The 24,681-nt window shown below is 43.9% G+C and overlaps 2 long non-coding RNA genes and 1 pseudogene across 3 annotated transcripts in view; 2 read left to right on the top strand and 1 right to left on the bottom strand.

Moving 5' to 3' along the window:
* The window catches only part of LOC111555754, a 62,218-nt gene that overhangs the window by 17,288 nt on the left and 20,249 nt on the right, over positions 1-24,681 (bottom strand). Inside the window, exon 3 of one of the 2 annotated variants that reach the window (XR_002735633.2) lies at positions 20,296-21,029. The exons of the other annotated variant lie outside the window; for it this stretch is intronic. This is a non-coding gene — a long non-coding RNA (uncharacterized LOC111555754). Of the gene's footprint in view, positions 1-20,295; positions 21,030-24,681 lie in introns of those variants that run through there. 2 annotated transcript variants of the gene reach the window in all.
* LOC111555755 lies at positions 83-10,134 on the top strand. Its single transcript, XR_002735636.2, has 3 exons — positions 83-2,054; positions 4,082-4,255; positions 9,395-10,134. It is a non-coding gene; the product is annotated as an uncharacterized LOC111555755 (long non-coding RNA).
* Positions 19,552-20,327, top strand: LOC111555752 (annotated as a pseudogene).

Raw genomic sequence — 24,681 nt, 5'->3', positions numbered from 1 at the left:
TGCCTCAGCCTCCCGAGTAACTAGGCCTAGAGGCCTATGCCACCCCACCCGGCTAATCTTTGTATTTTTAGTAGAGATGAGGTTTCTCCATGTTGGCCAGACTGGTCTCGATCTCCTGACCTCAAGTGATCCACTTGCCTCAGCCTCCTAAAGTGCTGGAATTAAGGCATGAGCCACCATACCTGGCCCTCAGTGTCCCAATTTCATTAGCATACTACCAAGTGGAGGTGATGGCTTTGGAGTTCACTTTGTTTTTTAAGTGAGATACAGTGCTGAGTTTTTAGCTAGCATAGGGCTCTGGCATTTAAAGAATTGCTAAAGTAACCTCTTCTAGGCTGTTCTTCAAATAAAAGTGAAAAACAGAGCCCTGCACAAAAGTAGGGGTTTACAACATTTGTGATGAATGAACGAAAACCACAACTCTTATCACTAAGAAAGTCACATTTCAAGTCAGTATACAGAGGGACCTGTGAAGGTGAAACTAGGATCCAGGAGCAGGAGAACCTTGACCCTCAGGACCAGAGCCAGTCCAGATACGGCCTCCAGGGCCCTCACGGCACCCACACAAGGTGCAGCGTGCATACACTAGCCAAGCTTGGCAGCATCACTTCATGTCCACAGCTTACCCTCTTGTTACGTGTGATAGAGGAATCAGGACTGATTGGTTAACAGTGCATAAAAGGCAAAGCTGTAAACAAAAGACATGAAGAAGGAGAAAGTGGACCCGAGTTATTCCAAAAGCACAAAAAGAGTTTTAGCCCAAAGAGGTAAAGTGATGGGCCAGCAGCCACACAGTGCACTAGTGGCAGCACTGGTTCTAGAATTCAGGCTTCTTGGTTCCCCATTCAGACTTGCTCCTAGAACTTAACAAATGAAAAAGTTGTAGGCAACGCAACTCTGAACTTTTATTTTCCAGAGTTACGTAGTTCCCTTTCATCTCTGTCACTGGAAATCTGTAAACTTAACCTTTACTCTTGACTTTCTTGAAACTGTGCATTTTCTACCAGAAAATAAAAATCCCCAGGTTACTCCCTGTTTTAACAGGAAGTGAAAATAGCAAAAAAAGAGTATGCAAAGTGAAATGCCTTTTTATACAGTTCCAATTGCAAATGCAATTTAAAACATGATGAGTACATTCCTTGGCTTGTTGCTTTAAAAAAAGAAAGAGAGAAAAAAAAAAAGAAAAGCAATGATAGGCATTTGTCAAAACTCATCACGTGGTCCACTTAAGTACCATATTTTAAAAAATAAGAATATTTTATCTTTCCTGTCCTAGTTCAATATTCTAATTTGATAATCTGGTGATGACGATGGTAGATTAAGCCTGTGTCTTATGACACATGAGTCATTCTAAAGAAAAAAGGGTTCTCAAAATACCTTGGGAGAAAATGTTAACAGTCATTAATTCTGGGTGCCTAGAACCTGGGTATATGTTACAGTATTAATTGCATTGTTCTATGTTTTTAATTTAAAAAAAAAAAAAAAAAACAACCTTGAGATTAAGGGTTCCCAATGTTCTTGTAAGGAGGAATTGGTCTTGGTTTCCCTGAATCCAGAAGACTTAAAGGATTGAGACAGTGGAGTTCTTAGAGGGAACTGTCCAGGGGATTATGGGATACTTCAGAGAAGAGGCACCGAAGCATCAACCATCTTGGAACTCTGCCAACTAGAACCTCAGACTCAACTGACACATCCAAACTAATGGCCGAGTGTCTCTTTTAGCAGCATCAAGCAACTCCCTTACAATACCACCCAAAGTAATTTTCCTGAAGAAATTCTCCTTGTATCTAATTTCATTCAGGTTCTTGGGGCTTGCCAAGTAGCCAGCAAAGTGACCTTAACTTGGTCAGTTGACCTCTCTGGTCCTAAATTTCCTAATCTGCAACATTTGAAGGTTTATTTTCTAAGTGTTTTTACTTTAGTACTAATTTCTGTGAGACAGTCAAGCTATTCAATGTTAGGTTGAGGTACGTAAATCACTCCTGCCAGCCTGTGTACGAGGTGGTTCTGGTATCACTGTGGCCCAGCATGTGTCTGCCTATCAGCGTTGGCAGGTGAGTCATGCTCCAGCTACCTCTCAGATTCCCATGGTTTAGAGCTAGGGGTGGTGCCTGGGTAGAGGGACCAGTTTTGCTTTGTGGCTCTCGCTTGAGAGACCCTTCCTGATTCATGCAGGCTGTGCTTGAAAGTATGATTATAATTTCACTGACCTGTGAAAGGGAGGCAAGAGTGCTTAAAGGGAGAAATCTAATTCCCTGTATTATTAAACCTTCTACTAATTTGAAGCTTAAAATCTCTTATTTGTGAATATCATTAATGTGTCTTGGAGTCTTCAAATGACAAGCAGAAAGAACTTTGATGCCATCGACACCAACACCCACCACCACTACCATTTTACAGAATAAACAAGTAAGATCTACAGAGGGAAATGCACTGGCCCCAAACCACACTGCTGGTGAGAATTTTCTGTGATGATGACATGGTGTCTTCTGTATTGAGTAAAAGGGAAAAAAAGTACAGAACAGCTTAAAGTACAAGCCAACATTTTACCATGACTAAGGGAAGTGGCTCCCAGTCTTGATTCCCCATTTCCATTGCCACCATTTGGGCCAGGACCACTGACAGGGCTCCTAACTGTTTGTCCTCCTTTCTCTGCCTGCTCCAATCTATTCTACACATAGGCAACTAGAGGCTCTTTTGACGTGAAAATTAGTGGCATCACAGCTCTTCAATATTCTCTTTTGGTGCACCCTGTTTTTTCCCTTCATGGCACCACAATTGCGATTACATATTTTTGTTGTTGTTGTTCAGCGCCTGCCACCCCTTGACAACCTGCAGGGTAACAGAGACAATGAAGTCCCTGGCACCTAGGCACCCAATTAATATTTGAATGAATAAATAACTACTAACAGGCTAGTGTAAGAGCAGCATTGAAGTCAACACTCTAAGAGTTAAGGTTTTCTGTTTTTGTACCAAAAGTCCCTGGGGAAATTACGCAAGTAGGCAGGGAACAGAGATGGGGAGATAATCTAACAATCCAGAGAAAGGAAGAAACAAAGGGTTTCTCTGCCCCCGTCATCCTCCAGGCAAGGTCACAAATGCTGGTTTGAAGGTTCTGAGCCTTGAGATTTTTTATGTCATGGAGTCACCTGACATTCAGATCAAAGGCCGACTCCGCTCTATGTTTGATGATCCTTGCAGCAAGCACAGATCAAGGTTCCCAAGACCTGCAGCAACTGGATTACAAGATTAGATCAGTTTGCAAAGTCCACCAAGATCACAGCATTTGCCATCCATTAGGTACCTATTGCGTGCAAAGTGCTTTGTCTGTATTAACCCATTTAAGCCTCTCAATAAAGTAAGTGTTTGTTATCCCCATTTCGGAGTTGAAGAAATGAAGGCTCAGAGAGATTAAGTAATTTGCCTACACTCACACAGCTGGTAAGAAACAGAATTGGAATATGAACCCACTGCGGAGTCCACGCCCCTTCACCATATCACATGATCCATCATTATTCTTGTTTGGCTTTCACATATTTTGACCACCGGCAGAAATATTGCTTATTTGTAACAGATAAAGATGAACAAGATGGAGGGGTGCAGGATGCTTGGTGAATACGGAACATACCACCTGTGCTTTGGAACTGCCTTACCCACTGTCATGGCATGCTAGAAAGGGATGGAGACCTAGAAATGGTTCAGACCCTCACTAGTTAAAGTGTGGTCCGTGCATCAGCGGCATCAGCATCACCTGGGAACTTGTTAGAAATGCAGCATCTCAGGCTCCACCCCAGACCTCCTGACCAGAATCCGCATTTTAACACAGTATGCAGGTGATGTGGATGCATGTTCAAGTTTGGGAAGCACTGGTCGGACCAAAGGTTATCACCCCACATGTCCTTTAGAATCACGTGGGGAACTTTAAAGAATGCCAGGACCTAAGTTAGAATTCTTGGCAGTAAGGCTGAGCTTCTGTGTGCTTTTTAAAGCTTCCCAGAAGGGACTAGCACACAGTCAGGGTTGAGAACCTCTGACCCAGTCCAACCTAACTGCCTTATTTTCTCTTGTATTTCTCATCCAGCCACTGAGACAAGTGAAGTGACCTGTCAACACTGTAGACTGAATAACCAGGGAAGGCTGAGGAATGCAAGTGAATGTAAAAACCACCTGGAGGGAAGCATTGCAGCAAGAAAGGAACAGCAAGTGCAGAGGCCTGAGGCAGAACCAGCGGGGAAAATGCTTTGAGGTGAGGCAGGTAAGGAGCTACAGCCTTGCGCTGTGAGGCCAGCTAGGGGTCTGGGTTTCTTTCCAGGTACAATGGGAGGCCACTGGAGAGTTTCAAGGAGCATGGATTATGGGATTCGGGGTGAGCTGTAGGTGCTCAATTGGAAAAACAAAACAAAAACAAAGATTGTAAAGTGCAGGAATGGAAGCATTTTGGAAGCTATTGCATTTCACCCAGTGAAACCTGATTATGGCTTGGACAGAGTGAGCAAAGGTGGAGATTAACAGAAATGGGCAGGTTTGGGCTATGTTTTCAAGATAGAGTTAACAGGAGTTGCTAAAAAGTTGGATGGGTGGGAGAGGTGTGATGATTATAGGAATAAGAAAAGAGAGAATCAACGATGATCACTCCTAGGCTTTCATCCTGAGTAAATGGGTAAAAAGTTCCATGTATTGGGGCAGAGACTGGTGAAGGAGCCAGCATGGGGCAGAAATCTAGAGAGACACATGGCTGAAGACATCAACCAGACAGTTGTTTGAATGAGCTTAGAGCTCTGAGAGAAGGCCAGGATGGAAACACCAAAATGTGTGCACCATCACTGTATGTATGGTGTTTAAGCTGTGGGGTGGAAGTGAGAAGACCCGGGGGTTTGGGCGATGGAGGTAGGTGCATACAGACAGAAAAGAGGGTGGGACTCAGGCCTATCTCCTGGGACTGCCAACCTTTTAGAGGTCACATGAGGAACCAGAGCCTGGAAATGAGGCTGGATAGAAGGAGTGGCCATCAAGATGAGGGGAACTCCTAGAGAATACAGCATCACAGAACCCCAGGAAAAAAATCTGGCTCAAGTTGAACAGAGGAGTCAGCTGCTGAGAAGACAATCGAGGTCGTGGCGAGGTGTCAAGAGCAGTCTCATGGAGTGGAGAAGACAGAAACCCAGAGTAGAGCAGATGAGGGAGAGAACAGGGCATGGGTGAGGAGAGGAGGCAGGAGCTATAGCTATAGAGCTATAGACAAGGAGCTATAGACAAGGCTTTTAAGAAGTTCTGCAGAGAAGACGTAGAGAAATGAAGCAGTTGCTGCAGGAGAAGAGCGGGATCAATGAAATATTTTTATTTTGCGTTTTAAAAATTGGAGCCACTAGAGCATGGCACTGTGCCAATGGGAAGGATCCAGAAGACAGAGCGAAATGGGTGATGTGGAGAAGAAGGCAATCACAGCAGGGGCAAAGTAATCAGAAAGACAGGTTTCCGGGCGGATTACTTACTTATGCAGTAGAGATGGTCAGGAAACAGCCACTATTGAAATAGAGAGAGGTGGGAAAAAAATCATGCCAACAAGCAAGGGTTGAAGCAAATTATGTTTAGAAGGCCCTGGTGAGCGAGTCTGTGTATATCCAGCCCTGAACAGGAGAAAGGCACTGGCTGCAGCTCAGCCTAGAACATCCCAGGCGTCTGAGAGGTTTACGCCTCAGCAAGCTGTGGTATTTTTCTAGGCTCCATGAAAACCTGGATGAAACATTCCTGAGGACCATCCAACACCCTTTCCCTGAGAGACAAGCTGTAAGTGCTGTTGTAGTTACAGATCCAAGTCCCTGGTACATTGATATCAAGTAAGGGCGCCTGCAGCTCAGAAGGCAGTTTCCATTACACTGCACAAGAGTGTGGCTGCCTGAGTCCTAGAATTGCAGTGGCTTCTGCTGACAATGTGAGGAGTAGCTGCCCCGTCCAGAGTGTGGCCCTGCGTGCTGCCCCCTCCCCCTGGAGGGACTGCAGAGAACAGCTTGGAGCGTGCCCTTCCCTTTCCCTTATCTCACCCGCTATGCTAATGCTGCTTATCCCTCAAGATCCCAGTTGTTCCTCCTCAATTCAATACAAACTAATCAACTGCCCTGGGCTTGGTTCTGTACTTTCTATCCTTGATATGGTTTAATTCTCACAAAACACCTTGAGGTGGGTATTATCACTCCCATTAACAAAGAATAAGGTGGGAGCTCAGATAGGCTAAGTAACTTGCCCAAAGTCACACAGCTTGTAAGCAGTGAAAATGGGATTTACACTCAGGAATGTATCCCTTCCAACAGCCCTGCTGCCTGCAAAAGTGACTCAGATATGAACTTTGCAGTCTAGCAGAAGTCTGAAAGCATCAAACAAAGAGGCAACTTACAGTAGCATGAAATATGCAACCACCACTATATCAACTGTGTTTGCAAAGCAAGTTAAGTCAAGGACATACAAATTGCTATGGATTTCAAAGGAAGATTGGAAAAGGCTTCTTGGAGGAAGCAGTACTCGGGTACTCGGGTGTTGGGCAGGATTTTGCAAGGCTGAGGTAGTTAGGAGGATGTGCCAAGAGAGCAGCCTCTTCTGGATCAAGACCAATCCACTGAATGCCTAATTCCAGCCTTGTCCACCACCCATTCACTTCCCAGGGCTTTTCATCTCTCACACTTCCTTTGTCCCTACGTTCTCGATATCCACACCAGGTCAGACACGTAGAAGGTGCCGAGTGAATATTAGAGTTCAGCAGTGTCCTGCCTGGTCCCTATTTCTAATCTATCCTTTAACCCATCCTCATACTAGCTAAATTTCAGGACAAACCCTGCCCACAATAAAAACTACTTCTTCTAGGGAATTTGCCCTGCCCATAGTTCCTGGAACACCACATGAAAAACCCCCACTAATCCACACAGCCACAAACTCATAAGGCAGGCCTCAGCTGATAAGACCTTACCTGGGCCAGCAGTTCATTGGCTGAGCAGCCACCAGTCAGATTCTCTTGAGAGAGTCAAAGACAGTCAGTGGTGTGCACCAGAGTCACACAACCCTGGAAAGTCTAGCAAAGGAAAAGTCCTTTGCACACTAGCAAAGGAAAAGCCATGACGTGGGGGCAAGAGGCCCCAAGGGGTGGAGGGAGCAGCCACCACCGCCCACCCTCCCAGGTCCTAATTCCTCCCCAGGGAGCCCAGCAACACTCCATCTCCTGCTTTGAGGCATCTTGGAGACAGCCTGCTGTGCCTTCACAATTCTTCTTATCACTTTTTTTTAATTTTAGACCATATTTATTCACTCCCACCATCAAAATTGAAGAAAGTAACACACAAAGTTTCTCCCTCCTTCTAATTTTGCTTAATTTTATGATTATTGCTGTCAAGATATATAACCTTTTTTTTTTTCTTTTGAGATGGAGCCTCTCTCTATTGCCCAGGCTGGGGTGCAGTGGCGCCATCTCAGCTCACTGCAACCTCTGCCTCCGGGGTTCAAGCAATTCTCCTGCCTCAGTCTCCAAGTAGCTGGACTTACAGGCGCATGCCACCATGCTCAGCTAATTTTTGTATTTTTAGTAAATACGGGGTTTCACCATGTTGGCCAGGGTGGTCTTGAACTCCTGACCTCAAGCAATCCACCCACCTCAGTCTCCCATATTGCTGAGATTACAGGCATGAACCACTGCACCCAGCCAAGATGTATAACTTTTAAAAAACATTTTATTAAGTAAATTTTCAAAAGGAAGGAGAATAATGTAATGAATTTGATGTGTTAGCACCAACTTCAACCATTATCAACGCTTGGCCAGCTGTGCTTCATCTATACCCTCACCTACATCCACACGTGGATTTCTTTGAATCAAATCCCAGGCATCATGTCATTTCATCTGTATATATTTCAGTACAGAATATCTAAAGATTAGGACTGTGAAACATACTCACAATACTGTTTTTACATCTATAAAAACCATAAAATTTAATATAATCAAATATACAGTCAGAGGTCACATTTCTCTGGTTGATATACAGTCTGTTCGGACTGGGATACATATATAAGATCCTTACATTGCTACTGATAAAATGCTTATGTCTCTTGTAATCTACAGATTCTCCCTCCATCTCTTTTCCTTTCTTGAAATTATTTATTGAAGAACCCAGGGTTCCTATAGCAGAGTTTCCTATAGTCTCATTGCAACCCCAGAATATCATTTGATCAGATTCAGATTTGATTTTTCTTTTTACAAGACTGCTTCAAACCAACCAGGGAACTGTTGGGGGCAGTGGGGGAAGAAGACTGCTTCATAGGTGATGGTGGTGATGGGTACGTCTGTAACACAAAGGACAATGCCTGTTGCTCTCTTCCTCTAACTCTGTCTCTTTTAGTGATATTATCAGCCATTGATGGCTCATATTCACTTATTAGGAATTACAGAATGATCTTTCAAATCTATCATTCCTTCTTTATTAACTGGAAAACTTCTATAGTAACAAAGTCCCTCTTTTCAACTATTTGTTTACCCTAAGGTACATTTTACAAGGGAAAGATAATATAAATGCCTGATTATTTTCCTTCATCAGTCTTCAAAACAATGAGGTAAGTTTTTAGCATCCTTCAAAACTAAAACCAATTAAGTAACATTTTAAAAATATATCGGGCAGGCCAGGCATAGTGGCTCATGCCTGTAATCCCAGCAGTTTGGGAGGCCGAGGCGGGCAGATCATCTGAGGTAAGGAGTTCAAGACCAGCCTGGCAAACATGGTGAAACCTCGTCTCCACTAAAAATACAAAAATTAGCCAGGTGTGGTGGTGCATGCCTGTAGTCCCAGCTACTTGGGAGGCTGAGGCAGGAGAATCGTTTGAACCTGGGAGACGGAGGTTGCAGTGAGCCGAGATCACACCATTGCACTCCAGCCTGGGCAACAGAGCAACACCCTGTCTCAAAAAATAAAAATCATGTCTCTCTCGAAAAAGAATATCATTATAAATTCATGGATTTAAACTTTTTTATGTATTTCAATTCATTGCCATTATTATCCTTGTTGATATTAATACCATTCCATCTTGGCCTGACAAATGCATATTCAGCTTGGTTCCTGAGTGCTTTTGACATGACCACAAATAGCCTTTGATGTTCCAGACTCATCTTGTTCTTTCTCTGCCCTCAACATGTAATCAATGAAGTCTTCAAGGAACCTTGATTTCTTTAGTGTGAAACAATGATTCAAGACCACAGTCTAGGCAGTAGGAGCCCTCTTTATTCAAACTTGAGCCAGTTTGAATGGATTTTCCACCTCAGAACTGAATAGATGTTGACTAGAATTCTCAATGTTTCCACCAAAATAAGTTATAAAAGAAGCAAATCTGGTCACACAAACCTAATTTAATCTCTTCCCTTTTTCAGACAACGGTGCCAAGATATTCGATGGAGAAAGAATAATTGTTTCAACAAACGGTGCTGGGACAACTGGATATTCACATGCAAAAGAATGAAGTTGGATCCCTGCCTCATGCATGTGTGTGTGTGTGTGTGTGTGTGTGTATAAATTTATATGACAGACACTGTCCTTTGTGTCATAGATGTACACATCACCACCATCAGCTATGAAGCAGTCTTCTTCCCCCACTGCCCCAAACAGTTCCCTGGTTGGTTTGAAGCAGTCTTGTAAAAAGGAAAATCAAATCTGAATCTGAGCAGATTATATTCTGGGGCTGTAACGAGACTATAGGAAACTCTGCTATGGGAGACCCGGGTTCTTCAATAAATAATTTCAAGAAAGGAAAAGAGATAGAAGGAGAATCTATAGATTAAAAGAGACATAGGCATTTCATCAGAGGCAATGTAAGAATGTTTTTATTATACATTACATACTATATATTCATTCATTCATTTATCCAACACACATACATACATACTGCTTCCCTACACTATGTCAGGTACTGTTCCACACACAAAGCATCCAGCAAAATGTACAAATTCTAGCCCTTGGCTGGGCACGGTGGCTCATACCTGTAATCACAGCATTCTAGGAGCCAAGGCTGGCAGGTCACTTGAAGCCAAGAGTTTGAGACCAGCCTGGCCAACATGGTGAAACCCAGTCTCAATTAAAACTACAAAAAAATATAAAAAATTAGCTGAGTGTGGTGGTGCATGCCCGTCCCAGCTATTCAGGAGGCTAAGGCACAAAAATTGCTTGAACCCGGGAGGTGGAGGTTGCAATGAGCCGAGATTTCACCACTGCAACTCCAGCCTGGGTGACAGAGTGAGACCCTGTCTTAAAAACAAAATAAACAAACAAAAACTTCTGGCCTTTGTGTTGCTTACATTCTCATGGAGAGAAGAAGGCAATAAACAAAACATATACAAAGATTTTATACAGTATAATACATTGAAGATAGTCAATGCTATGGAGAAAAATAAAGCAGGGAAAAGGGGTGGTCAGTAGGGGAACAGGGGAGAGGAGGGATCGCAGTTATAAACAGAGTGATATTTGAGCAAATGTTTGACGGAGGTGAGGGAACGAAACGTGCAGCTAATTGGAGGAAAAACATTCTAGGCAGGGGAAATAGCAAGTGCAAAGGCCCTGAGGTGTGCATGCCTCGTGTGTTCGAGGAATATCGAGGGAGCGGAGTCTGGGGAAGGCAAGTATGAGCTGAGGTGAGAAAGTGTGAGGAGAGACAGACTCTGCTATTTTATTGGAGCAGAGCACAGCGGCGTGTTTACATCTAAAAAGAGTAGAAATTATTCTGGATGGTGACTCCACAAGGGGAATGTATGCAGCTTGCCTGGTTTAAGATAAGGGTCATAATCAGTGGCAAACGGGAGCCACCACGTACCAACTTGCAACAGTCAAATGTTTAGGAACCTTGAGAGCCAGTTGATAAACACAGCTGTTAGTAAAAATTAAATTCTGGATTTATAATTAAATAAGTTATATTTAATAGTATTATATTTAACAATACATATTTAACAGTAGCAGTATTTAGTACTTAGAAAGTGGTAAAGGCAACAAATTGGGGCTTGATTTATTATTTGTTGTCTAGACTTAGGAAAATGACGAAGAAAATGTTAATAATAGAGCTTTAACTTAGAATCATGTTAACTTGGAACCATTACATTGCAAATAGGACAAAAAGTTAAAGAAATACTTTTCTAGCAGTCAAAAACTATTGCCCAAATCAACAAAGAAGTCACTCACATCACTGATGACATTGATGAACTAGTGAAATGTTGACAAACATCTGAAAGTTAAGGTTCCTTCATTTTAATCTTACAGGTATCAGCCAGCATTTATGTCATAACTACTTGTTTGTCAATATCAACCACAGGTTGGCATACAATATATGCCAAGGGTTCAGCAAAATACAAGCTTCAGAAACAAGGGTTCAGCAAAAAGCAATGAAAACATTCTAAGGGAATCAATAGGCTATATGGAATTTACAGTTTAGAATACTGTATAATTTCTTCTTATTTGTACATTGGGTGCTACAATTCCTTTATATCAGTAAGATTTATTTGACACTTGCATGTGTTTAAAAAAAAAAAAAAACTTTTAATTTCTGGAGTGCCAGTTATTAAACATTTACCAGTACACCTCTGGCTACAATCTGATCAAATCTAATTTTACATACCTTAGAGCCCAGACAGATAGAGGAGAGAGAGGCCTCTCAAGGAAACGAAGCAATTAAAAGGAATGGAGTTACTTCAAAATCATTCTGCTCTAGAATTCAGAGTCACTAGGCTGGAGACCAAGAATTCCTTTGTGTTTATATTTATGATACCTTCTATTTACAGTAGGTGATTCTAGCTCTCCATTTATGGTAGTGATACAGTTTCCTTTTCAAGTAAACTTGTTTAAATTACCAAAAAAAGACAATTTCGAGACAAATGTTGGGTAAATGATAATACAGGAAATACACGGAAGTGGTAAAAATTCAAATGATGACCTGCAATGTCTACACTGGGAAACACTAGCTCAGTGATTAAGAACACAGGCTCGCTGGGCACGGCGGCTCACGCCTGTACGTGCCACTGTACTCAAGCCTAGGCAATAGAATAAGACTTCCCCTCAAAAAATAAAAGAACTCAGGCTTTCAAGCCATATCTGGGCTCAAATTCAGACACTCCTAATTACCATTACCTTTGTGAATTCATTGGCCTCAGCGTCCTTGTCCATAAAACAGGGACACTGCCAACTCCACAGGGTTGCAATGAGTTGTGAGATACAGGGAAGCCCAGAGCCTGGCACAAATGGGAGTTGACAAAAGAGGGGCTCCAGGGAGGAGCCTCATCTGGGGCCTGGCCTCCTCAGCCCAAAACAGGCAACACCTTCAGCTTCCTCTCTGACGTGTACAAAATGTAAATATTAACAAGCACACACACGCAATAGCAGGACGCACTGCTCCCTGACTCAGCGTTCTCCCATAAGGCCCTAAGTGCTTCCCTCTCCTATCTGCTGGAATAGCAGGTTCTTAGGGGTTCCTTAAACCTCAACAGAGCCCTCAGTGATCAGTCCCTGGTTCTGCCTGGCACTCCGATTATAAAGAGGAAAAGGCTTCTGCCCCGCCCCAGAGAGCCCTTCTCAGCTAGAGCAGGAGACTGGTAAACAAAGTAGAGCTGGTAAACAGAGAACCTGATGATGACCACGGGAATGGCATGGTCCCCTAAGTCTCCCTTAGGAGCTCCCATTGCTCTTCTCCGTCAGGATTTTTTTTTTTTTTTTTTTTTTTTTGAGATGAAGCCTCGCTCTTGTCGTCCATGCTGGAGTGCAGTGGCGCTATCCAGCTCACTGCAACCTCAGTCTCCTGGGTTCAAGCGATTCTCCTGCCTCAGCGTCCTGGGTAGCTGGAATTACAGGTGCCTGCCACCACGCCCAGCTAATTTTTGTATTTTTAGTAGAGACGGGGTTTTGCCATGTTGGCCAGGCTGGTCTCAAACTCCTGACCTCAAGTGATCCGCCCGCCTCCGCCTCCCAAAGTGCTGGGATTTCAGGCATGAGCCACTGTGCCTAGACTCTGTAAGGCTCTTTTGTTTGCAAGGAATGGCGACTCGGTCAAGGCCTCTAGTGACAGGTCTCTATTGTAATAACAATACAGCAGCAACATTGGCGACATTTGTGCTGGAGAGACTGCACTGGCTCCTGGATCCCCACTCCATGCCTCACCAACTGCTCTGGGCCTGGCAGGCTGTCCTCTGCGTTTTGTAACCACCTAACAGCCTTGTCCTTTGGCCTCCGATCGGATTGGCCTTTGGGGATTATGAGCAGGAGATCAGAATGAGGGAGAACACTTGAGACTATGTATCCTTTCCACCCCTGCCCTGTAGGGCCAGGCTGGCCCAGCTGTACTCTTATCCAGACCCCCACAGTTCCTGCCCTGTCACCCTGTCTTGAGGCTGCTAAGTATCTGATAACTACTTCCTCCCTTCGCCTCATCAGGCCTAGGAGTACTAAAGACTTCTCAACCAGTTATAGCCCAGGGTGTTCCACCATTCTTTGTCCCTTCATCTGACCTATACCTTTGTAAATAGTCTCTCACCCTCTCTCTCCTCAGTTACCCAATTTGGGTGTCCTGCCCAGACCCAGACTGCCACCTGCTTACAGAGTGCTTCATATGCATCAGCAGACCCTTCTCCGCATCTTATGTCCATTAACTCATTTAAGCTTCAAAACGACCCTATGAAGTAGACACCAGTAACAGCCCAGTTTACAAGTGAGGAAACTGAGACACAGAGTACTCAGTTACTTACTCAAGTTTACATAGTGGGAAGTAGTGGGCCCAGGCAGTGTCTCTGCTGACCCTACTCCGTGTTAGGATATGTACAAGAATAGGAAAGTGCGTGTCTATTTTCGCTTCCTGGAGCACAGGACCAGCCACACCAGCAGGTTTCTGGCACTCTGGAGTGTAGTTCAGAAATGGAAAGCTCACCCAGGCCCCATTGGGGTCTGACACCTCACTATCTCCTAGCTGCTGGTGTTGCCACATCGGTGTGACTCAGTCACATTTGGTCTGCTTCTCCTGCTGCTAGCACCCTGCTTCTCTCTGCTCTCCTCCCATCCTCACTGCTTCTGCCTTCTTTGTGTGTCCTTTAATTTCTAGTCCTTACCAACTACTGCTAACTCAAACTCCCCACGAGGGGACCGCTTGATTCGGCCAGCCACTAGTCCACTTCAAAAGTCACTGGTCTCGTCAGGACACGGTGGTTCCCACCTGTCATCCCAACATTTTGGAAAGCTGAGACAGGGATCACTTGAGGCCAGGAGTTCAAGACCAGCCTGGGCAACATAGCGAGACCCTGTCTCTCTACAAAAGAAAAGTAACTGGGCATAGTGGTGTGTGCCTATAGTCCTAGCTACTCAGGAGGTGGAAGGATCACCGTGTCCAGGAGTCCAAGGCTGCAGTGAGCTATGATCATGCCACTGAACTTCCAGCCTGGGTGACAGAGCAAGAACCTGTCTCAAAAAAAAATTAATAAATTTTTAAAAAGTCACTGTCTTGTCCCTGAGTCAGGAGATGCATGGTTACCCAATGGGATATAGGGGTCAATGAAAGGGAAGACATCAGCAGACCCACTACAGGATTGTTTCATGGCAAAGTAAACAGAGACACACACAAGCAGGAGATTGCATGGCCTGCTTCCAGGCAAAGGTATACACATTCTCATGGTGGGTGGGGAAGTGGATATACCCTCCCAGCCCCTCCCAACTGTTCTGGAAGCTCTGGCTGCATACTGGCTCTCCCCAGTAGCAAGAAGCTGATGCAAAACAAACCTTGCACATTACCATGAGACTAGGTGATGCAAGACTCAGTTTCCCAGCAGACTGGGGCCTCAGGCCTACCCCAAGTCCATTCCTGCAAGTGTCCACTGGTCAGCAGTCACAGCTACAATGAGAGGGCCACCTAGTGCAGAAATACAGACCAGGCCAACAACACAAAAGAAGCCACTGAGGGCCCCTTCACTGACTTCTCAGAGTGTAGCAGGCACCCAGGTCTCAACAGGCTCCTCTATAGCACATTCCTTAGGCACCCTCCACTCCAATCTCCCTGAACTTCCCACAGTTCACAAACATACCGAGTTCTTTCATGACTCTGTGTCTCTGCCCCAGACCAGTCTCTCAGCCCAGAAGGTCTTTTCCTGCCTTGTTCCTGCAAACTACTTCCTATTCATCCTTTAAAAGATGCTCCTGAGAAAACCTCCTCAGATACCCCAAGCCAGATCAGCTGTCCTGTCTCCTGTGTTCTTCCTTCTTGGTCCTCTGGAACAGCATTCACCTTGTGATACATTGACTTTTTTTTTTAACCTGTCTGTTCTCTCTCTCTCTTAAACCAAGAACTCCTCAAGAGCAAGGCCTGTGACTGATTCCGTTTTATATTTTAGGGACCTTCCCCAGACGAGGAACACACTAGATATTCCCCAGGCAAGTATTAAAGAACTGAATAGATGAAGAGCAAGGAACATCATCAGAAAACAGTAAATAGCTTGGTGACTGTTGTTTCCCCAAAGCAAGCAGAGCCTGAGACAAAGCTTAGATGAAGTTTATTTAGGAAAGGCTGGGCATGGTGGCTCACACCTGTAATCCCAGAACTTTCAGAGGCTGAGGTGGGTGGATCACCTGAGGTCAGGAGCTTGAGACCAGCCTGGCCAACATGGTGAAACCCCCATTTCTACTAAAAATACAAAAATTAGCCAGGCGAGGTGGCATGTGCCTGTGATCCCAGCTACTCAGGAGGCTGAGGCAGGAGAATCGCTTGAACCCAGGAGGCAGAGGTTGCAGTGAGCCGAGATTGTACCACTGCACTCCAGCCTGGGTGACAGAGAGAGGCTCCCTCTCAAAAAAAAAAAAAAAAAAAGACATTTATTTGGAAAAATGATTCCAGGCAACAGGACTGAGGGACTGGGGAGAGGGGAGTAGGCTAGGAAAGAAAGCCAGTACAGGTGCATTATCTGCCACTCACTGCCTTAGGTAACTGAGGCTCAATCCCGCTGGGGGCTTCTGAGGCACTGTGTGTGTAGAAGGAACCTCAGAATTGTCCACTGAGAGAGAGAAGAGGGAGGTCTTCACCCTCTAGTTCTCATTCCCAGCTCATCAAAGGGTACCCTCTATCATGGTAAGTACCCTGCAAGTCCAGAAGGCAACCAGGAGGCAAATGTGTCCTGTGCCATGCTGCAGGATCTGGGAGATGTCAGGCAGCCAAAGCCAGGACCGTCGGCCACACCTGCACAAAACTGGTTGCTGCGGCAGTGGCTGAAGTTGTAGCTGGGCCAAGAGGATGTGCAGCATCCATTCAAGTCTGTATAAGAGTAGGCGAAGTTAAAGCTAGAAAAGTCGGGTTAAGGTTACATTGTAGAGGGCCTTGAACATCAGCCCAAAGCTTTATTTGCCACTCAGGATTTCCACACAATGCAGTAATATAAATGGCAGTACCAAGGGGGTGATTTGAGTTCCTTTTGCCTCCTCCCTCAATAAACCCAATCTGCCATTCTCCAAAAATATATATATATATATATTATCTTAGTAAACACCATGCAATTCCTCCCCTCCTACTCCCATTAATCAGTTGCCATGCTTAAGCCACTCTATAGAAATACTAAGCACCCAGTCAGGTGCAACTGTCTCTCTTACCCTTCTATGAGGAAACTCCAATAAATAAATTGTTTCAATGCTTAGATCTTTATTTGTGTACATCTTTAAGATTAAAAAAAAAAAAAAGGCAGAACTTAGGAACTTTTAAGAAAGAAACCAGTCAAGGTGGTTCATGCCTGTAATCCTAGCACTTTGGGAAGCCAAGGCAGGAGGATTGCTTGAGTCCACAAATTTGAGAACAGCCTAGGCAACATAGCAAAGACCCTGAAAAGAAAAGAGAAAGAAAAAAGAGAAGAGAAAAGAAAAGGAAGGTGGGGGAAAGAATGAGAAAGAAAGAAAGAGAAAGAAAAGCAAACAAACCAGTCAAGAGAGTCAAGAGGGCCCTCCTTGTTCAATCCATAAGGAGTCTTCAGATGATGGGGAAGTTCCATTCTAATTTCCAAAAAGACTTAGATAAATTATAGGAGAAAGAAAAAAATCCAAATTCAAATTGGAAAAGAATCAAGTAGGATACACCTGGAGAATACATGGGGTGCAAGGACACTACTCTTTTGATAATTAGACAGGACATCTACAATGAGAGCTGGCCTCTGGGACACCTAACATTCTCTGATTTGCCACTATTCAGAACAGTAGGGGAAGCACTTCCCTATCTCCTCCTGACTCTGGTGGCACACCTATATGAAAATCTGCCATAGTTGCTGTCTCTGTCCTTTTGTGGTAAGTTAGATTTTCTCGAACAGTCAAAGATCAAAGGCAAGATGAGAGATTACGATTTATTTTCTTATATGAGTCATAGCCTGGATCACCAAACAGAGTTCACCAAATGTTTTGAGCAGCGATGACAAGACTGAGACAAGATTATGGAGTTCTGGTGTGACATTTAATTAAAACTCTTCATCTGATCAAGGGCACTGTCACTGTTGGTGACAATGTAAATTACCCATCACCCAGAAATTCTGCCTCTGGGAATTTATCCTAAGACACTAATAAAGAATGTGGGCTTACACTTAGCTACACGAATATTCACCAGACTGCTCTTTTAAAAAGTAAAAATTGAGAAACAGCTTAAATTCCCAAAAGAAAGGGATTAGTTAAAAAAAAAAAAAAAAAAAAAAAAGATAGATGTAAGACTGGGCACGGTGGCTCACACCTGTAATCCCAGAACTCTGGGAGTCCAAGGCAGGTGGATCACTTGAGCTCAGGAGTTCAAGACCAGCCTGGGCAACATGGCAAAACCCTATCTCTACCAAAAATACAAAAAATTAGCTGGGCATGGTGGTGCATGCTTGTGGTCCCAGCTACTCAGGAGGCTGAGGTGGGAGGATGAGGTCAAGTTTGTAGTGAGTCAGATCACGCCACTGCACTCCAACCTGGGTGACAGAGTATAGACACTGTCTCAAAAAAAAATTTTTTAAGGATAGGTGTTCCATGCTTCCATAAGTGTAAACACTATATATATGTACACACACACACACATATTTATATATTATACTCTAACATAAGGTTAAAAGAATCTGTAGTATTCCCCAGGTTAATATTGGATGGATGGGATTATGAATATTTTAGATGTTCTTTTTGTATGATTTGCCCATTATGAGCATGAACTGTTTTTATAATACAGAAAAATAATGAAAAAAATTCACTGGTTAGGGGTGCAGTTTACAGTCCCATTGCTCAGGCTTAAAGTGAGCATAAATTTTCCTCTTTTTCTGGCTGCAGCTCATGAAGCAGTTTGGTCCAATAGACATTATCCACCTTCTTCAGGGCATGCCCAGCACTGCAAACTGTGGGGGACACAAAGGTGAAGATGGGGTACGTTCCCTGCCCCTGAGGGACTCAGGCCAAGTGAGCATACATACACCTCAGCAGAAACGCACTGGACATCTCAGGGAAGCCTAGAATTTGAAGCACTCCTGGGCCTCCCAGAGACGAGATACTACATTAAAGTGCGTTGTAAGGCAGCACTATACTGATGTAGGCTTCCAAATGCCTCCCATCGGAGGAACCAGCTCACAGGAGAAGCTAAGTGCTCTCAGGAGAGCTGGGGTGTGGAGTGAACAGCACGTGAGGAAATGGTTATGTGACATCTTTACGGCAAGCACATACAGGCAGGATTTTTTAAATGTCGCAGCTATCCTTCCAGTAGGAATACTCATCCGATAGAGTAATAATACTTCCCTCCTATAGAAGAATACTACAAAGACACTATATTAAAGGAAGACATTTCACTTTCCTTTGATACTAGACATCTTCTGTCTTCTTGTCTGAATTTCAAGTGTGCGAATGCTGATTTTCTTCATTGCAATTGCATGCTGCCCTCTAGTGTTCGTCTATATTATTACACCCTGTTGTAACAGGTTGAAGGTGCAGGGGAGGGAGATCTGGGGGAAAGGAAATGTAATGGACATGGGATAGAACTGTCAAAAGCACGCAAACAATAGCCACTTAAAAGGTGAAACATAATCAATCGTCCTATTTTTTCTGTAACAATAAAAAATGTTCTTGTTTTGGGTCGGAATAACAACAGCTAATATTTATTTACCATGTGCCAGGCACAATGCTAAGGGCATTGCAGACATTAAATCATTTAACCCAATAGAAGAAATAAGACGTAGTGTTTCATAGATCAGTAGGGTGATTATAGTTTAGAATAGCCTATTGTATATTTCAAAATAGCTAAGAGCATAATTCAAATGCTTCCAGCAAAAAGGAAAGACAAGTATTTAAGGTGGTGGCTGTCCCAATTACACTGCTTTGTTCTTAACAAGTTATATAAATGTATTAAATTATCACATGTACCCCCAAAATATGTATATCTATTATGTATCAATAAAAAATAAAATTCAAAAAAATTTCATCCAACAATCCAAAGAGGGGAGAACTATCAACTGCTCTGCGCATGTGCAGTGCTTCAATGTCACATCAAAACAAAGCAAAATCAGGGAAGAGAGTGATTAATGGGCTACAGAGCAACATGCCTAAGTTTTGTTGTGACTTCTGCAATACATACCTCACCCATGACTGTCCATCTGTGGGAACCTGCCATTGCAGTGGGAGGAAACACAAAGAGAATGTGAAAGACTACTACCAGAAATGGAGGAAGAACACCTCCGACTCTGTTCTCTGCTCCTCTTCCTGCAGGGGCGATGATCCAACCTCTCCCACCTGGGCTCTCCCTGTTCTTCACCAGGTATGATGCCAGCAGCCCATCAGGGAGGCCCTCCCATGATGCCAATGATGAGCCCCCCCTCCTCCTGGATGATGCCAATGGGATGTGCTCCTGGAATGAGGCTGCCTATGGGAGGTGATATGGTTCTGTGTCCCCACTCAGATCTCACCTCGAGTTGTAATAATCTTCACATGACGTGGGAGGGACCCGGTGGGAGGTAATTGAATCATGGGGGGTGGGTTTTTCTCATGCTGTTCTCATGATAGTGAATAAGTCTCACGAGATCTGACGGTTTTGTAAAGGGGAGTGCCCCCGCACATGCTCTCTTGCCTGCTGCCATGTAAGACATGCCTTTGCTCTTCCTTTGTCTTCCACAATGATTATGAGGCCTCCTAAGCCATATGGAACTGTGAGTCCATTAAACCTTTTTCCTTTATAAATTATCCAGTCTCAAGTATGTCTTTATTTGCAGCATGAGAACAGACTAATACAGGAGGCCATATGCCAATGATGCCTGGGCCGCCAGTGATGAGTCCTCCCACCCTCCCACAATGGTGCCCACTTGGCCCCAAATGACTTGATCAGACAGATAAGAATAGAGGCAAGACCTCTTTAGATCAGTTTTATATTACTTGTTCTGCTTCACTGGGAGATCATGATGCTATGACTCTGGCTGTTTTCTTAACAGCATGACAAAGAAGACTTGCTCCTCCTTCCTATCAAAAAGAGAATAGTATTGGAGGGGAGAAGTGGGACCAGAAAAAGTGCAGTTTTCATTTGTATTGTCAAATGTGAAAATAAAATTATCAACTCTATCAGTTAAAAAAAAAAAGGAGCAAAATCAAGGGATACATGATGGATATAGGGTCCTGATGTCATCTAGAGTTACACACTTGGATCCTCAGGGTGTACATGGTAAATGGTCATGGGTGGAGATAAGCTTATTTAGGGAAAAGGGGTAGATTTAGAAGCGAAGGGAGATCAGGATGAAGCATGAGTCACTGCAATATGTAAAGGTTTCATAGAAGAATATTAGCCAAGCAGAAGAGTTAAGGAAGAAGACTAAAGAGGTAGGATGAAAACTGAGAGTTATCCAAGCCAAGAGATGAGACGGTCTCAAGGAGACAGGGAATCACAATACTGGAAACTGCCAAGAGGAGATGTACAACATGATGACCAAAAAATCTCCATCGGATTCAGCACCAGAGATGTTATGGTGACCTTAGCAGCAGTGGATGTGGCTGAATGGTGGGAGCTGAAATCAGCCTGGAGCGAGGTGAGCACTGTGGGAGAGGTAAGGAAACAGAAAATACAAGTGGTCAGCTCCTTCAAATCTGTGTCAGTGAAAGGCAGAGGGGGGAAGTAGCAGCAGGCAGATATCTGGTCAAGGGAGGGCTGCATTTAAGATGGCAAGATGAGGCATGTTTAAATGTAGACAAGAAGGATCCACTCTACTGGTAAGGACAGGAGGATGAAGATACAGAGAGACAGCATAGCTCAGTGACAAACAGCTCAGCTGCTGGAGCTAGACCACTTAGGTTCAATTCTAGCTTCGCCTGCTGCCTGTGGGACTTAGGGCAGGGTATTTGGCCTCTCTCTGACTCTGTTTCCTCATCTGTAAAATGAAAAAAAATAAAATGAACTACTGTTATAAAGTTAAATAAGAGTGAATAGAAAGGGCTGAATTATAGACGGAGCCACTTTGCTGATGTAGGATTCCAGAGCCACACCAAATTTCCCCTCTCACCTGAGTTTTGCCGCTAGAGACACATGATTGTTCTCTTTTAATTTCTCACAACTGGACAGTTACTGACTCAAAGGGGTTTGCAATGGACTAAATGTCTGTGTCCTCCCAAAATTCATATGTTGAAATCCTAACCCCCACTATGATAGTATTAGGAGGTAAGGTCTTCAGGAGGTAATTAGGTCATGAGGGTAGAGTCCTCATGAATGGGATTAGTGTCCTTACAAAAGGAACCCCAGAGAGCTTTCTCACTGTCTTTGCTTCATGTGAGATAAAATGGGAAGAAAGCAGCCTGCAACCTGCAAGAGGGCCCTCCCCAGAACCTGACCATGCTGGCACCCTGATTTATTTCCCACAGCCTCCAGAACTGTGAGAAATAAATTTCCATTGTTTATAAGCCATCCAGTCTATGGTAATTTGTTATAGCAGTGTATTAGTCTGTTCTCATGCTGTAATAAAGACCTACCCGAGACTGGGTAGTTTATAAAGAAAAAAAAGCTTAATGGACTCACAGCTCCACATGGCTGGGGAGGCCTCACATTCATGGTGGAAGACAAAGGAGGAGCAAAGGCATGTCTTACATGGCAGCAGGCAAGAGAGCATGTGCAGGGGAACTCCCATTTATAAAACCATCAGATATCATGAGACTTATTCATTGTCATGAGAACAGTATGAGGGAAATGACCTCCATGATTTAATTATCTCTACCTGGTCCCACCTTTGACATGTGGGGATTATTACAATTCGAGGTGAGATTTGGGTGGGGACACAGTCAAACTATATCATTCCACCCCAGCCCCTTCCAAATCTCATGTCCTCACATTTCAAAACCAACCAAGCCTTCCCAACGGTCCCTCAAAGTCAACCCATTTGAACATTAACTCAAAAGTCCACAGTCCAAAGTCTCATCTGAGACAACGCAAGTCCCTTCACCTATGAGCCTGTAAAATCAAAAGCAAGTTAGTTACTTCCTAAATACAATGGGGGTACAAGCATTGGGTAAATACACCCATTCCAAATGGGAAAAGTTGGCCCAAACGAAGGGGTGCAGTGGCTCATGCCTGTAATCCTAGTACTTTGGGAGGCTGAGGCAGAAGGATCACCTGAGCTCAGGAGTTCAAGACCAACCTGGGCAACATAGTGAGACCTTGTCTCTACAAAAACTTTTTTTAAATTAAAAAAATTAGCCAGGTGTGGTGGCACACACCTGTGATCCCACTTACTTGGGAGGCAGGAAGATCACTTAAACTGAGGATGTCAAGGCTGCAATGAGCTATGATTATGCCACTGTACTCCAGCCTGGGTGACAGAGTGAGACCCTATTTCAATCAATCAATCAATCAGTCAATGCACCACTTTTTAGAGGAAAAGCCTCTCAAGTCTTCCTGGGATTTGAGGTCTTCCATTTCATCAGGGTATTCTGGATGGGTAGCTTTAAGGGTAGGGCCTTTCTGACTCAGCCTGGGTGCCCCAAAGACTTCAGCACCAGAAAGAGTCACTTTTTTAGTCCAGGCAGTGTCACCTACTTGTTTGAAACAGCATCTAACTGCCCAGAAGCCACCCTGCCCCTCTCTATAATGTGCTTCCCCACAAAACTAGTAGAGTTTGAACTGACAGTTACTTCTCCTCAAATGAGATCCAGTTCCCTGAATGCTTCAGGGACAGTATTGGGTGGTGGCTACAGTCCCACCTGACCTCTTCTCCTGTCTAGGTCTCTTGGCTTTTCTATCTATTCAGATTCCTTGCCTGAACTTTTGATATAATGATTGTAGTGATCTGTCTCAGTATCTAACATCAAGACACTCAGCAAGTTTTCTCTTGAAACTGCATCTCCAATTCGTTTCCACCAGATTAGGTTCTCTATGCTTGAGAAAAGAACAGCACAGGACTAGCCACCTGCTGCTTGGGACATGACGCCCTGGGCCTTGCTTCTGTCCCTGTTAGTGCCACCTTTTTTGTTTCCTTCACACTTGGGCTCCTTCCTGTTTTTCCAGTTCTGTCCTCTACTATCCCACTTCACAATGATTTCAATAACAAGGAGTAAAGGATCACCTCTCCCCCTTGCCTGCTAAATGCAACTGAAATTGGAAATAAAACGACCCAACCTCAGCTAAGTTGCAGATGCCAGTCATCAAAAATGATACCTATAGATTCCATCCATTTTAGTAATTTCCCTGGTAGACATAATTTTTTTTTTAATTTTTATTTTTTTGAGATGGAGTTTCGCTCTTGTTGCCCAGGCTGGAGTGCAATGGCAAGATCTCGGCTCACTGCAACCTCTGCCTTTCCAGTTCAAGCAAATCTGGTTCAAGCCTCCACTTCCCAAGTAGCTGGGACTACAGAAATGCACCATCACACCTGGCTAATTTTGTATTTTTAGTAGAGACGGGGTTTCCCATGTTGGTCAGGCTGGTCTCCAACTCCCAACATCAGCTGATCCACCCAAATCGGCCTCCCAAAGTGCTGGGATTACAGGCATGAGCCACCGAGCCTGGTCTGACATAATCATTTTCAAATTGATCTGTCCTTGTTTTTAATTCCATTCTATAGCTGATATGGGAATTCAGTTACTTAAAAAATTCAATCTCTTAAAATTAAAAAAGGGGGCCAGGAGTGGTGGCTCAAGCCTGTAATCTCACCACTTTGGAAGGCTGGGGCGGGTGGATCACTAGGTCAGGAGATTGAGACCATCCTGGCTAACACGGTGAAACCCTGTCTCTACTAAATATACAAAAAAATTAGCAGGGCGTGGAGGCAGGCACCTGTAGTCCCAGCTACTCGGGAGGCTGAGGCAGGAGAATGGCGTGAACCCAGGAGGCGGAGCTTGCAGTGAGCAGAGATTGCACCACTGCACCCCAAGCTGGGTGACAGAACGAGACTCCATCTCAAAAAAAAAAAAAAAAAAATTAAAAAAGGGAATCAATTAAACAAATCACTGCTCTATCTTGTACTGAAGAACCAAGACCTACCTATATTCATAAAATTCTCATTAAAGTATGAATTAAAAGCTATAAAAATAATATGCTGTACACGTCTTTCTGAAGTAAGCACATACTGAAATCTGCTAATCAGTGATTCTTCAAGTGAGGAGCTTCAACTGGCTTTCCAGGATATTCTATTGGGATTAACAAGGGAGAAAGAAAGCAGGTATTAAGAAATCAAAAAGTGAAGTGATTATGTTCATCCATGTT

This window comes from Piliocolobus tephrosceles, chromosome 2 (genome assembly GCF_002776525.5).
Source record: "Piliocolobus tephrosceles isolate RC106 chromosome 2, ASM277652v3, whole genome shotgun sequence".
In the NCBI taxonomy this organism is placed as follows: domain Eukaryota; kingdom Metazoa; phylum Chordata; class Mammalia; order Primates; family Cercopithecidae; genus Piliocolobus; species Piliocolobus tephrosceles.
Note: the sequence above shows the minus strand (reverse complement) of the source record. Positions and strands in the feature narration are given on the sequence as shown.